Here is a 12,047-nt window from a genome sequence, read left to right on the forward strand (position 1 = left end):
CTCTTTGCCAGCACAAAAGAAGGGAATTGGTGTGGTAAAAATGACTCTTGTTGCAAACTGAACCCAAGCACCCTTTGTTCTTGCACAAAATACTCTGAAGTTCCAAGGATGTCTTTTCGAGCCACACTGAGTGAGTCATTCCATAAAAGTATTTGCAGGCTAGAAAACAAGGTAAAACTAACCCATACTTGTGTCTTGTCTTTGCCAGCTCAAAGAAGTCCTTAACATACCCCCCCCCAAAAAAAAAGACGGCTCAAAAAATGTGGCAGATAAAAAACACAATTTTTTATTACCTTGGATCACTTTTGCCCTATTTCTTCACAGAATTTTCTGAGATTGAAGTGTTTAAGTCTAAAGTTGAGGCAAATTATTTGGACCACTAAACAGAAAGTGTTCTCACCACCTGGCCAACCTTACCTTTTATCTGGCAATGGGTGCTTATGATTGTGATGTGTGTCCAATTGTTAAACCTTTATAAATTATGGTGGACTATGTAATATGCGATGGTCTGTTCTTCAACATAAGTTTTTCTAGTAGCCCACACATTTATAGTGAGGAGCATGTATCTGCAATACCTGCTTCTGTAATAAATCATCATGATATTTATGGGTCAGAAATCAGGAGTTGTTTCAACTGTACTGGTTGGTTTGAACCTAAGTGCCCATAATCCTTACAGTTTAGGAAAGCGTGTACTAAAACACAGAATCTGCATGTTAAAAAAATTACAATGTACTTGTTTATAAGGATAATATGAGCAAGTGTGAGTGCCTTTTAAATTTATCTTTCACGTGAAGTTTAATGCTTCAGAAAATGTGGGACATATATATAAAATTCAAAAAATGCAAACTAAACATGGGGTATAGCTGATTAAGCAGCATATACAATAAAACTTGACCTTAGAAGTTAGGAAAAAAGTATGTAGTCATCACAACTAATTTAGCTTAAGACTTCTTTTACTAAAAATATACTTTATCAAATTTTTTTATTGCAGTTGATACTTTTCCTGGATTTTTGGCTCCTTTGGAGACCTACATAGAAGACCCTATACAAATTCCAAATTAAAAATAAACAATGAAAAATCTGTTTGTCTGAGGGGCTAAAAGACAAGGAAATGTCCGTCTGAGTTTTAAAATAAAAGCTTAAAGGCAAAACCTGTAACGTGGGGAAAAGAAAAAAAGCTTACTTTGAAATTTGCATGAACCAGCTTCTGAGAGAAAAGTTATGCCCTCTTCATTGGTAAAGTAATTAAGAAATCTTTTATCAGGATAATCATATTTTCAGGTTTCCACTGATGTTGTAATACCAGTGAGTTTGGATCACAGGTGAGGTTAGAAGCTAAGACATTGGCAAAAGCCAGATTAGAGCTTTCTGAAGTTATAAATGAGTAGAGAAAATGGTGCTTGCTACTTTCCGAAATACATTATTTTTGTTATTGTTGAGATCCTGGTCTCTGAACTAAGGAAACTGCTTTGCTAGAAGTGGTGCATTTCTTTCTCCTGCTTTGCATTTTTCCCTGTGAGAAGCGTGTCTGAATTGGGGGGACCTGAATATACCTCTTTGTTGCTGAGCTTGTCAAGCACAGCACTGTGTTCTCTTTCCCACCAGGAAGGTCAGGCCGCTGGGGGCCAATCTGTTTTCTGAAATGAACCCTACTGTCTGTCCCTGGTGTCTGACAGATTGAAACAGTTGTCTGTGTTACTGTGCTTTCAATGCTTTTTAAATGCTTCATTTTCTGGGAAAAACGTAATATATGTAGGCTACAGTAAAAAGATAAAAAATTTTTAAAGGACTGGACTTTGGTACTAATACTTATCTAAAAGACAAATTTAATTAACTTTCTAAGAACATATTTACAGATTAGGAAGTTAGCTGTATGCACTGTGCCTACACACACTCACACATACCAAGATAAGCCTTCGTTTACGAGTTCTACTTCTAAAGACTTATATTGAGGGTTCTTTTTATTTTTTCCAGTTGGAGTAATAAAATTATGAAGTATGGAACAGTTTCAATAGTGGAATTGTAGAAGTGAGAGTCTTTTGTTCACTTAGATTTCAGTTTCATGTATTTTGATCAGAGGTATGTATAAAGCCTGAAGAAATTTGTACTGTGCTGAGCCTCACTTCAATACTCTCCAGATAATTGAGCTAATTAAATCTTTACCAACATTAACACAACGCCAGCATTCCTTGGACAGTGGATAATTATTGCACGAACATGGCAAGCTTAAACTAAACAGATGAAAATAGAGTCCTGTGGAATGGGTATTGAGTTTATTCTTTATTCATCTTTTGATAAGGTTTAATTAAAACTGCCTCTCTCCATTGTGGTGAGAATGAATGTGCTTGTTTTCTTAGTGAAAAGCAAATTATTCACTTCAGCCATGGTTCAATAATCAAAGCCTTTGCAAAGTTTTGGGTTATAGTGTAGCTGTGGGGATATAATTGCTGCAATTCTGTATGAAGGCTTTATCTTTTTTTATTACTTTCTCTTATTTATTTTTGTAGAAAGAAATTTATAAAAGCCCATTTTGTGATTTGGTGTGGAAGTACATATGTCTGAAGCCCTCCTTGTTATACGTTTACCATGGCTAGCTTTTTTTTTTTTTTTTTCCAAAGGTGTATTTCTTACAGCCTCTTGCTAAAATGAAAACTGTAAAGGGACACACATTTAAATAAATGGTATTTAAGATGGGTCTTTTAAATGAGTGTAGAAAGTTCAGTAAAACCTTTAAATTCTGTGGCTGCCACTGGATTGGCATCGGGAGTCGACAATCCTAAGGGTAGAAAAGGAGTAGACATTGGGAATTCTTTCTGCAAATACGCATTTGCATTCTCTTTCACTTTCTTCAAATTCACCATAAATATTTTCCGTGTTGTTCTTTAAAGGTAGTGGTGGCTTTTTCTTATGTTGGTGATAATTTCGTAGCATGAGTAGATTTTATGTATATTAATGACAACTTATTTTCAAACTTTCGTCGTGACTTTTGCTCTCCTTTTCCTTTTTTTAATAAAATGAGAGATTACAAGATAAAGGATGTTTTATGGAATCAAGGACAAAAATAAAACTGAGCCTTGGGCATAAACTAGAATCAGAGACTCAAACACGGACATGTCTCTTCTCCTTTTTTTTTTTTTTTTTTTTTCCTATATTCTGATTTTCCCTGCTTTTTTCTGGTCCATGTGGCAGAAACCTTTGTGGACTTGGCCCATGATATACCATGTGAAGAAAGACCAGACTTTACTGTAGGTCAGCATTCCCAACTCCCTACCAAGGGAATCTGCCCTTCTTAGATCAAGTGAATTAGCCCTACTTCCAAATGGCAGTGCCTCTGCTGACCGCTTCTCACTGAACTTTTTCCTCATCTGTTCCTTAAAGACAAGGAAATGCAGGCATGAGCAAAATTTTCTCATCTATAGAATTATTTTTAGGATTACCATTGAATGCAGTATTTTTGAATTCCTTTAATGTGCAGTGATCGTAATCTAGTGGACTGGAAATAGTGTTTCTTAAATGGAAAAGACGAGATGAGAAAGGAGAGTGTCAGATAGACACGTGTAGTAAGAGCATTGTTTCATAGAAGTTTTGTCTCAGCTATGTGTGTGGTTTTGTGTGCTCACGTGCACCTGTACTGAGTCACTTAATAAAATGTGCTTTTACAGTGAGTTGTGACCAAAACAAGTTTGAAACCCAGTGGCTGCTCCTCAGTTCCCCTTCGAGATTTCTTTTAGAAGGCAGAGGGAGGGGGATGACATTGGGCAGGACTCCAAGTCCATCACTGTCCCCATCAAAGTAGCTTCACTTTAATCTGCTGTATTCATTATGTTTCCACCTAAGATATCTTTTAAACAAAGGATGCAGTGGCCCAAAGTTTGAATAAATGATTTCCCAGGTCCCTTTTTGGGATTTTTAGAGGTAAGTACAATAGCTGCCAGGACCAGGCATTATTTTTGCTTTTCTGCTCTAGGAAGGGCTTGGGAAATTATCCAACCCTCATTTGGTTTTTTTGTGTTTTTTTTTTTTTTTTTCTGAAGTTGAAATGCAGTTTCCCTACTAATTCCATAGAAAACTCTGAGACTTAGCATATAACTAGGACAACACTAAATCTGAACAGACTTTAAACAGCCTTACAATTAGAAAAGGGGAAAGCAACGAGTCCTTCTCCTTGCACTTTTCCTGTCTGATTCATGAGGGAGGGACGAAAGGCAGATGTGAGCACTGGTGATGTGAACAAGAAGGAGCCAGGCACCCCACATGCCTGAATAAGGTCTTGGAGAACTGAGGATTGAGGGGAGAAGCAGTCTCTTTAATTAATAAGAAAATGAGCGGACATTCCTTAAAAGTGAATTTTATTTGACTTCCTTTGGAAAGTTAGAATAGGTTTAGCAGTCACTTTTTCTACCTTTGACCTCAGTGAGGGGACCTAGGTGACAAACTGTGTCCTGAAAGCTGGGATTGAATGTTGAGGTTTTTTGCAAAAAAAATGTGAAACAGTTATGGGCTTACTTTTACTTTCTTTGGGCCTTATCTTAGTGGACATTTTGTTAGTCATTCATTGCATTAATATCAGCCTGTTAGCAGTAGCTTTCACCCTGTACAGGCAGCTCTCTAAACTCATGGAAGCTGTGTAGAGTAGGGTTTTAGGGTCTTTGGTTTGGCCCAGGAGCTTGGGCCTTGAGACTTCACTACACTACTTATCAGCTCCATGACCTGGGCTAGATCTTCACCTCCTAAGCTTCAATTTTTCCCATCTGTCAATTAGGATGGGAAAAGATGCCTATCTTAGCATGTTGAGGTTAAATGGGATGATGAAGTATTTAGCACAGTGGCTTGCTTGGTTTGTAGTAAGTGTTTGGTAGCTATTATGAATCTCAAATTCCATGAAGTCTGTGATAAACAAGATATATTTACTTGAACTCTTTTATGATAATTATTTTTGTTTGTTTTTCCATTTTCCTAAAACAAAATGCTTAAAAAGCTAGAATCAGGGGACCTGGGTGGCTCAGATGGTTAAGTGTCCAACTCTTGATTTCAGCTCAGGTCATGATCTCAGGGTCCTGGGATCAAGCCCTGCATAGGGCTCCCCACATAGGGTTCTCCGCTGAGCAGACAGTCTGTCTCCTTCCCCCTCCCCCACCCTGCTCTCTCTCTCTCTTTCAAATAATAAATCTTTTTTTAAAAAACTAGAAATCTTAAAAAAAAAAAAAAAAAAAAAACTAGAAATCTTTACAATGTAACATATTTCTTGGTACAAATCATATATAATCAGGGACAACTGGGTGGCTCAGATGGTTAAGCATCTGCCTTTGGTTCAGGTCAAGATCTCAGGGTCCTGGAATGGAGCCCCGGCCCCCCCCCCCATCAGACTTCCTGCTCAGCGGGGAATCTGCTTCTCCCTCTCCCTCAGCCTTTTTCCCCCTTGCTTGTACTCTCTCTGTCTCTCTTTCTCTCTTAATCTCTCAGTGAAATACATAAAATCCTTAAAAAATATCAGACATGATCATGACAGAAGAAAGAACAAATTGGAGTTCAGTTTGGCATGAGTTTTAAAGAAAATGAAGAAAGGGGATTGGTGAGACATTCAAGAGACTATTCTTTGTCATCAGTAAAAAAGGACAAAAGTAGAACCAAACCTGTTGTGCGCAGGAGATGGCAAGAATTTACTTGAGTGAAGCAAAGAGCATAATAAAGTGGAAGCAGTCTTTAAGAAAGATTACTTCAGTTTCATGGCCTTCAATAGGAGGTTTTTGAAAATCATTCCAAAGGAATCATTAATATGATGTAATCATGTGGTAGGAGTGGGAGGAGTTAAATAAGAGAAGAACTAAAATTGCCTCCCACATTGTGAGACCAGAGCATTGGCCAGTAGGTACGTCCCCTGGTGGCCTGCAGGAACTCTGAAGGGGTAACCAGTTGGTGGGGGCAATGAGGCTGTGTGGCCATGCCCAGGAGAAGTGTGCTTTAGTTTAGGTTGGTGTGTCAATAGGGAGTGAGCAATTAAAAGCAGAACCAACGATTCGGGTGTCTCCAGCATGATAGCCCTCTGATGAAGTCAACATAAAGCTTCAAAAATGAGACCAGTGATACTGAACTATGGAGAACAGTCGGCACAGACGACAGAGAAAGGGGGAGGCCAGAGAAAAGGCAGAAATAAGTCGTAGATGCGTCTCACTCACCAACTGATCTAGGACCTCTTCTCCACGCAGAGTGCCATACTGCAAGTGTCTTGCTCCGATTTTCCAAAACACTGTGGAGCCTGTAACCTGGAAGCCTTTAGCAGACACTGGCCACACACATTCTTTTGCCTGAAACAATGTTTTTAAATCTTTAGAATAAGAGCCAGGATTTACAACTACATAGATTCTACATAAAAATCCACATTTTTCGGGGTGCCTGGGTGGCTCAGTTAAGCATCTGCCTTGGACTCAGGTCATGATCCCAGGGTCTTGGGATTAAACCCCACAGTGGGCTCCCTGCTCAGCGAGGAACCTGCTTTTCCCACTCCCACTGCCCTTACTTATGTTCTCTCTCTGTCAAATAAATAAATTAAATATATTTTTAAAAAATTTTAAATCCACATTTTTCTGCATCTCTTTGAAAAGAAAAGGAAGATTGAGCCATTCTGAGCATTCTCTAACTGCAGTGATCAGCTAGGGTTGAATACTGTTTTCTTTAGAGACTGTGCTCTGAAGTTTCCCACAATCCCTGCCACTCTGGCCTGTCCTCCTGCCACTGAGGTTAGGAAGCAGGTGTCTCTTACCTTCACCTTTTGCAGTGGTTTATCTTATGATAGAGGCAAAAGACAAGTGAAACATCACTTATAGCCACATCTCTGTCCTAAATGACAAATGTAGAAATAGCCAAGGAGCTTTTTGTTGAAGATAAAAATCGATGAGAGTGTATTTCTTTATATAAATTAATGTAGCACACTTCCCTCCCATAGGTTACCTCCTTGGCCTTTATTGGGCCTGTCTTCGAATCTTTTCCATTTGGTAATTAATTAGTCAGATGTGTTGACCTTCCACTTCCAAGGGGACCATAAAGCTTCTTGAGGTAAAGTTGATCTATTCCACAACATCTAGTATAGTGTTGTACACAAAGTGAAATATTTGCAAGTAGTCGCCAAGGGACTGGCAGGAAACTGGAAAGAAAATAATGAGTTTCTGAGGAAGAAAGATATTCATGGAAATAAGTGGCCCAGGTGAATGGGAACCAGAAGACAATTGGCAAACATTTATTAAATGCCAACAAATCACATATAGACCTGTGAACTATCTGATGACACAGTTGTATTAGTCAATTCAGGCTACTGTAACAAAATACTATAGACTGAGTAGGTTTAAACAATAGGCATTTATTTCTCACTGTTTTAGAAGCTAGAAAGTCCAAGAGCAGGGTACTGGCATATTTGGTTCCTGGTAAAGCTCTCTTCCTAGCTTATATGTGGCCACTCTTGCACAATGTCCTCACATAGCAGAGAAAGGCAGAGGGACAGCTCTGGTCTCTCTTCCTCTCTAAGAATATTAATCCCATCATTGGAGCCCACCCTCATGAATTCATCTCAACCTAATTACCTCCCAAAGGCCCCAGCCCCAAGTACCATCACATTGGAAGTTATAGGGCCCCAACATATGAATTTTGAGGAACATAAACTATTCGGTCTATAATAATGGTCCCTTCCTGTCAAGTAAGTGCATTAAATGACAGAAGATACAGATGACTACTAGCTCAAGGTAAGATGTAAAAACTATAATTATATAAGTGTAAATACAGTGCAAAGAAAACAGAGACAGTCCTCACAGAGTCAGGGAATGTCTCATGGAAAAGAAAGCAGTAGCTAAGGCTTGAAGACAAGGTGGGATATATATAGTCTGGGGCAAGCTCCCAGAGAGGGGGATTTAAAGGCACAGAAAGGCTAAAAAGTCCAGGGTGTGTTTGAAGTTGACAAGAAGTATAATGACCTGGACAGCACAATACAAGAGTGGGTATGTGCATGTGCCTGGCAAAGAGCAGGAAAGAAAATCTGACCAAAGACCATTCACTGTAATGTCTGAACAAGCATGTGCTACTCTTTTCCTTAACCTTTTTCTCTTTGCCTTTAATTTCTAGAGAATTCTGCTATGCACAAGAAAACACAGTAATCAGGTTTATAAGAATAATCGTGACAACATCTCACTTACCCTGTGCTCACTGTGTACCAGGCACTAATGTTGAGCACTCTCTTAGTCCTCACAGCTGCCTTTTGACTTAGGTGTTCTCATCCTCATTCTGCAGAGGGGGAAACTGAGACACAAGCTGTTTGTTTGCTTCCCCCACCCCCCACTAAATGGTGCAGCTGCATTCCTAGCCCTGTTCGGCTCAGTGCTAGAAATGTAAACTAGTAGCGCCTCGTCTCATTGTTCAACCCTGGTCATAGCCTGACTTCTGACAAGCCTGCTTTACTTTAGATGTTTCAATCATAATCTGTCTAAGCCTATGCAATTATTTAGTTGCTGGTGTCTAGAGGAACTTTGACTACCTCTGGAGATAAAATTAGAGATGCAGAAGCTATGGTTGCCCCCGAAACCCTGTCCAAATTGAGTTAATTAATCTGTAACTCGGAAAGCCCTAAAGGCCCTATTTAAATACAATTTCACTGTTAGTGAGAAGCTCCAGGAACCCTGATTAAAACTGAATGCAGTCAGAAATAAAAAGTATAAATCTGTCTTTAATCTAAAATTCTCAACACAAAAATTTGGCCTAAGTTCCATATTGTTCCAGTTGGCTCTTAAAATACATATCATAGTTATTAGTAAAATGATAACATTCTATATAAATTTCATGAAGGCCCGATTGGTCTTTTTGAAAACATCTGAGAGTTCCACATAAGCACTTGTTTTTTCAAACATATCCTTAAGATACTATTATTACGGGCCAAGTTCAGATAGTATTACCATTTCATAAATATTTCTATCAGAATAAAAGCCTCGTAGGTGCAGTAGGATTCCTGTGCAGTTTTTGTCTCTGACCAGTTTTCATGGATTCAAGCAGCCTGTTCTTTTTATGTCACCTTAAGGGAGAAGTTGAACACAGATCATCCAGGGGCCATTTAGTTTGAGGAGGCACCATTTGAACCACAGCTGTGCTCTCATAGTGATCTTTGGCATAGTCAAATAGTAAAATTAGTCTGTACTTCTTAAAATACTAGTCATTTTGGAGCAGAATGTCCTGATGCCTGGAGCAAGTCCAAAGGTATCATCCACTGACAGATATTTGAGGGCTTTTTAAAAATGTATAGCAAAAGCAAACAAAGTAAAGAATCAAAGGTAAGAAAGCATGCTAGAGAGAGATGATTGAGGGAAAAGCATAAGCTGTTCCTCACTTTTCATTTCCAGGCTCTATCCTTCCAATTCAGTGGGTTCCAGGGACATAGTGGCAGGAAGAGAGAAAGAAGGGAGACTATAGCAGACCTTCCTGAAACCTTGAAATTGTGTTTCTCTCCTTTCCGTTTCCACCTTTTTTATTCTTTCTTATCTAGGTTGCTGAAGTGCACGTGAGGAAAGCCAGAGGTATTTGCTGTTCAGAGATCAAGTACTCTTAAAAACAAAGAAATCGTTTTCAGGGTTTTCCTAAGAAAGACACAAACTGAATGAGACCCAAGGAGGGGTGACCTCTTCTCTTCGTGGTTTAAGATTTCCTATTGATGTGGATAACCAATCTATGCAAAGACCTGTTCTGATGGAGCAGTCTCAGTACAACCCGCGTAGTGCCTTACTTCTTTAGACATACCTTTTTAGAAGGCTGAAATTTAAATTAATAAACCAGTCAGGGCTGCATGCCGACATGACTTGAAAGTTAACTGGAATTTATTGATCTGCAGCCTACAAGCTGTTCTACGCCGCACTGCACATAAGAAAGCCGGTCTTTAAAGTCGCCAAAAAAATTTTTTTAATTACCTCAGAAAAGATCTTTTACATCTTCAGACAGTACTGTTGTTTAACTGGAACCTTCTCCCCTCTGCTTCCTTTCCCCCCCAAATTGGGTCATTAGTGGCTAGGGTTGACAACAGCAATACTAATACAACATTCATAGTCCATGCTCAATTTTCTGCCATTAATCGAGAGAATGGAATCAGGGGCTCACCAGGCCTGCCACCCTGCCTCTGTCTGTGGGAGGAAGGGGAGAGGAATTCAAAAGCTGGGGATGCTACTAGAAGCTCCTCATTTCCTTTATTAACCTGTTAAGAATCTAGCCTCCCATGTGTCCCAAACTTCTTAAGCTATTTTAATTTTTCCCTGGATACTTTCTCTTGAAGAGCCACCTGTTGAATAAACCTAAGCCCTTCCTATCCTGTGCCCTAAAAGAGCCTTTTAAACTTCAAAAGGGTTTACCTGGCTTTACTGTTCAGAAAATGAGCATAATGGATACCCACACTTGCGTCCTTTATAATTTTATAAATTTTTCCAGTCGCTCCTCTCAACTTCTGTTTTTTCCTTGCTGAACAATTTTTCTATCCTCTTTTCTACCCTCCATTTTTCTTTGATAACACACACACACACACCAATGAGGTTTTTTTTTCCCCTCTACATTTTTAAAAATAATACTTAGAATATGTTATTCTCCCAGTTTCACTGGACTTTTCTAATCAGATATCTCATAGAACATAGTAATCAAACTTGTCCGTTTTAGGTGAGACAGATACACCAGTTTAGTACAAAAGTGAGAGCATCATCTGCTTATCACCTTTCAGGCCTCCTGTACTCCGCTCAGCAGCTCCTCTCTCCTCTTGTCTCTTTCTTCTCTCTCTCTCTCTCTCTCTCTCTCTCTCTCTCTCACACACACACACACACACACACACACAGTCTTCCCATGGTTTTATCACATGAAAGAGGCAGATGGATATACAGATCTATCTTTCTTTGAGTGTGCTCACTCTCTCTCTCTCCAAGATAATTTTTAATATTAAAAAGAAAATATAGCTAATGCTGTTAGTTACTTGTAACACTTTCCTGATGAAAAATGTTGGTTCTACTCATTATTTCCCATCTTAAATCAACTCCTCTCCATGAGAAAACACTTTGCCCAATCCCATGTTAACTCCATTTTTACAAACTATCTTTGATGTGGGACCTTTTCAAAGAGTTTTTAAAATTTAAATATATTGTGTGCCCTACTTATTTACCTTCTCAGATCACTCAAAATGATTGGAGAGTCATGCCACCCTCTATAGATATAGATATAGATAGAGATAGAGATATAGATATGTGTATATATCATGTTGCTTTTCCCCTAACAGATTATGTTTGCATATATTGTAAATATCTTCCACTATATCATAGATATTACTAATTTGTTATATATGAAGTAGGACTATGTGTCTCAGGATCTAAACCCAGCTCTTTTTCCCCCATAAAAATCTGGATGGGTCTATAAATAATCCAAGATAACAACCAACATACATACAACACTGTATGTAAAATTATTTCTTTTTTAGTATGATAACACTTTACAGCTTTTATTCTTCTAATTTATGTTTAGAATTATGTCTAACCTTAAAATGAGCATGTTTAACATTAAAATCAGCATCAGGAAATCAGTCAAGATGTGAAAACAGGGGGGTGGGGGGGGCACCTGGGTGGCTTAGTTGGTTAAGCATCTGCCTTTGGCTCAGGTTGCACTCCCAAGGTCTCAGGAAGGAGTCAGGCTCCTTGCTCAGCAGGAAGTCTGCTTCTTCTCCCTCTTCCCCTCCCCCCACCCCAACTCATGTTCTCTTTCTCTTTCTCTCTCAGGTAAATAAATTAAAAAAAAATTTTTTAAGTGGGAAAGGACCGAGGTTTAAAGTTTTTATATCTATGTCTTTTTCTATACCTACCCATCCACGTGTACAGTATATGTATACACACATGATCGGTAACTATCTCTGGAGACTGAATAACATATGAATAATAAAATTAAGCCACTGGATACAAATAAGAATTCATTTTAAGTGAAAATTTGCAAATCAGAAAATGATGTGCACATTTTACTGATATAGGAGTTCTCCATTTCCAGCTCCTTTTAATAAGATA

At 38.7% G+C, this 12,047-nt stretch overlaps 1 protein-coding gene across 7 annotated transcripts in view; it reads left to right on the top strand.

Annotated features, from left to right (window-relative positions):
• The window catches only part of CDK14 (cyclin dependent kinase 14), a 722,239-nt gene that overhangs the window by 656,117 nt on the left and 54,075 nt on the right, over positions 1 to 12,047 (top strand). The window contains exon 15 of one of the 7 annotated variants that reach the window (XM_038556754.1): positions 9,518 to 9,826. The exons of the other annotated variants lie outside the window; for them this stretch is intronic. The gene's annotated coding sequence lies outside the window, so the exon portion shown is untranslated. Of the gene's footprint in view, positions 1 to 9,517; positions 9,827 to 12,047 lie in introns of those variants that run through there. 7 annotated transcript variants of the gene reach the window in all.

The sequence above is a fragment of the Canis lupus genome, chromosome 14, assembly GCF_011100685.1.
Source record: "Canis lupus familiaris isolate Mischka breed German Shepherd chromosome 14, alternate assembly UU_Cfam_GSD_1.0, whole genome shotgun sequence".
In the NCBI taxonomy this organism is placed as follows: domain Eukaryota; kingdom Metazoa; phylum Chordata; class Mammalia; order Carnivora; family Canidae; genus Canis; species Canis lupus.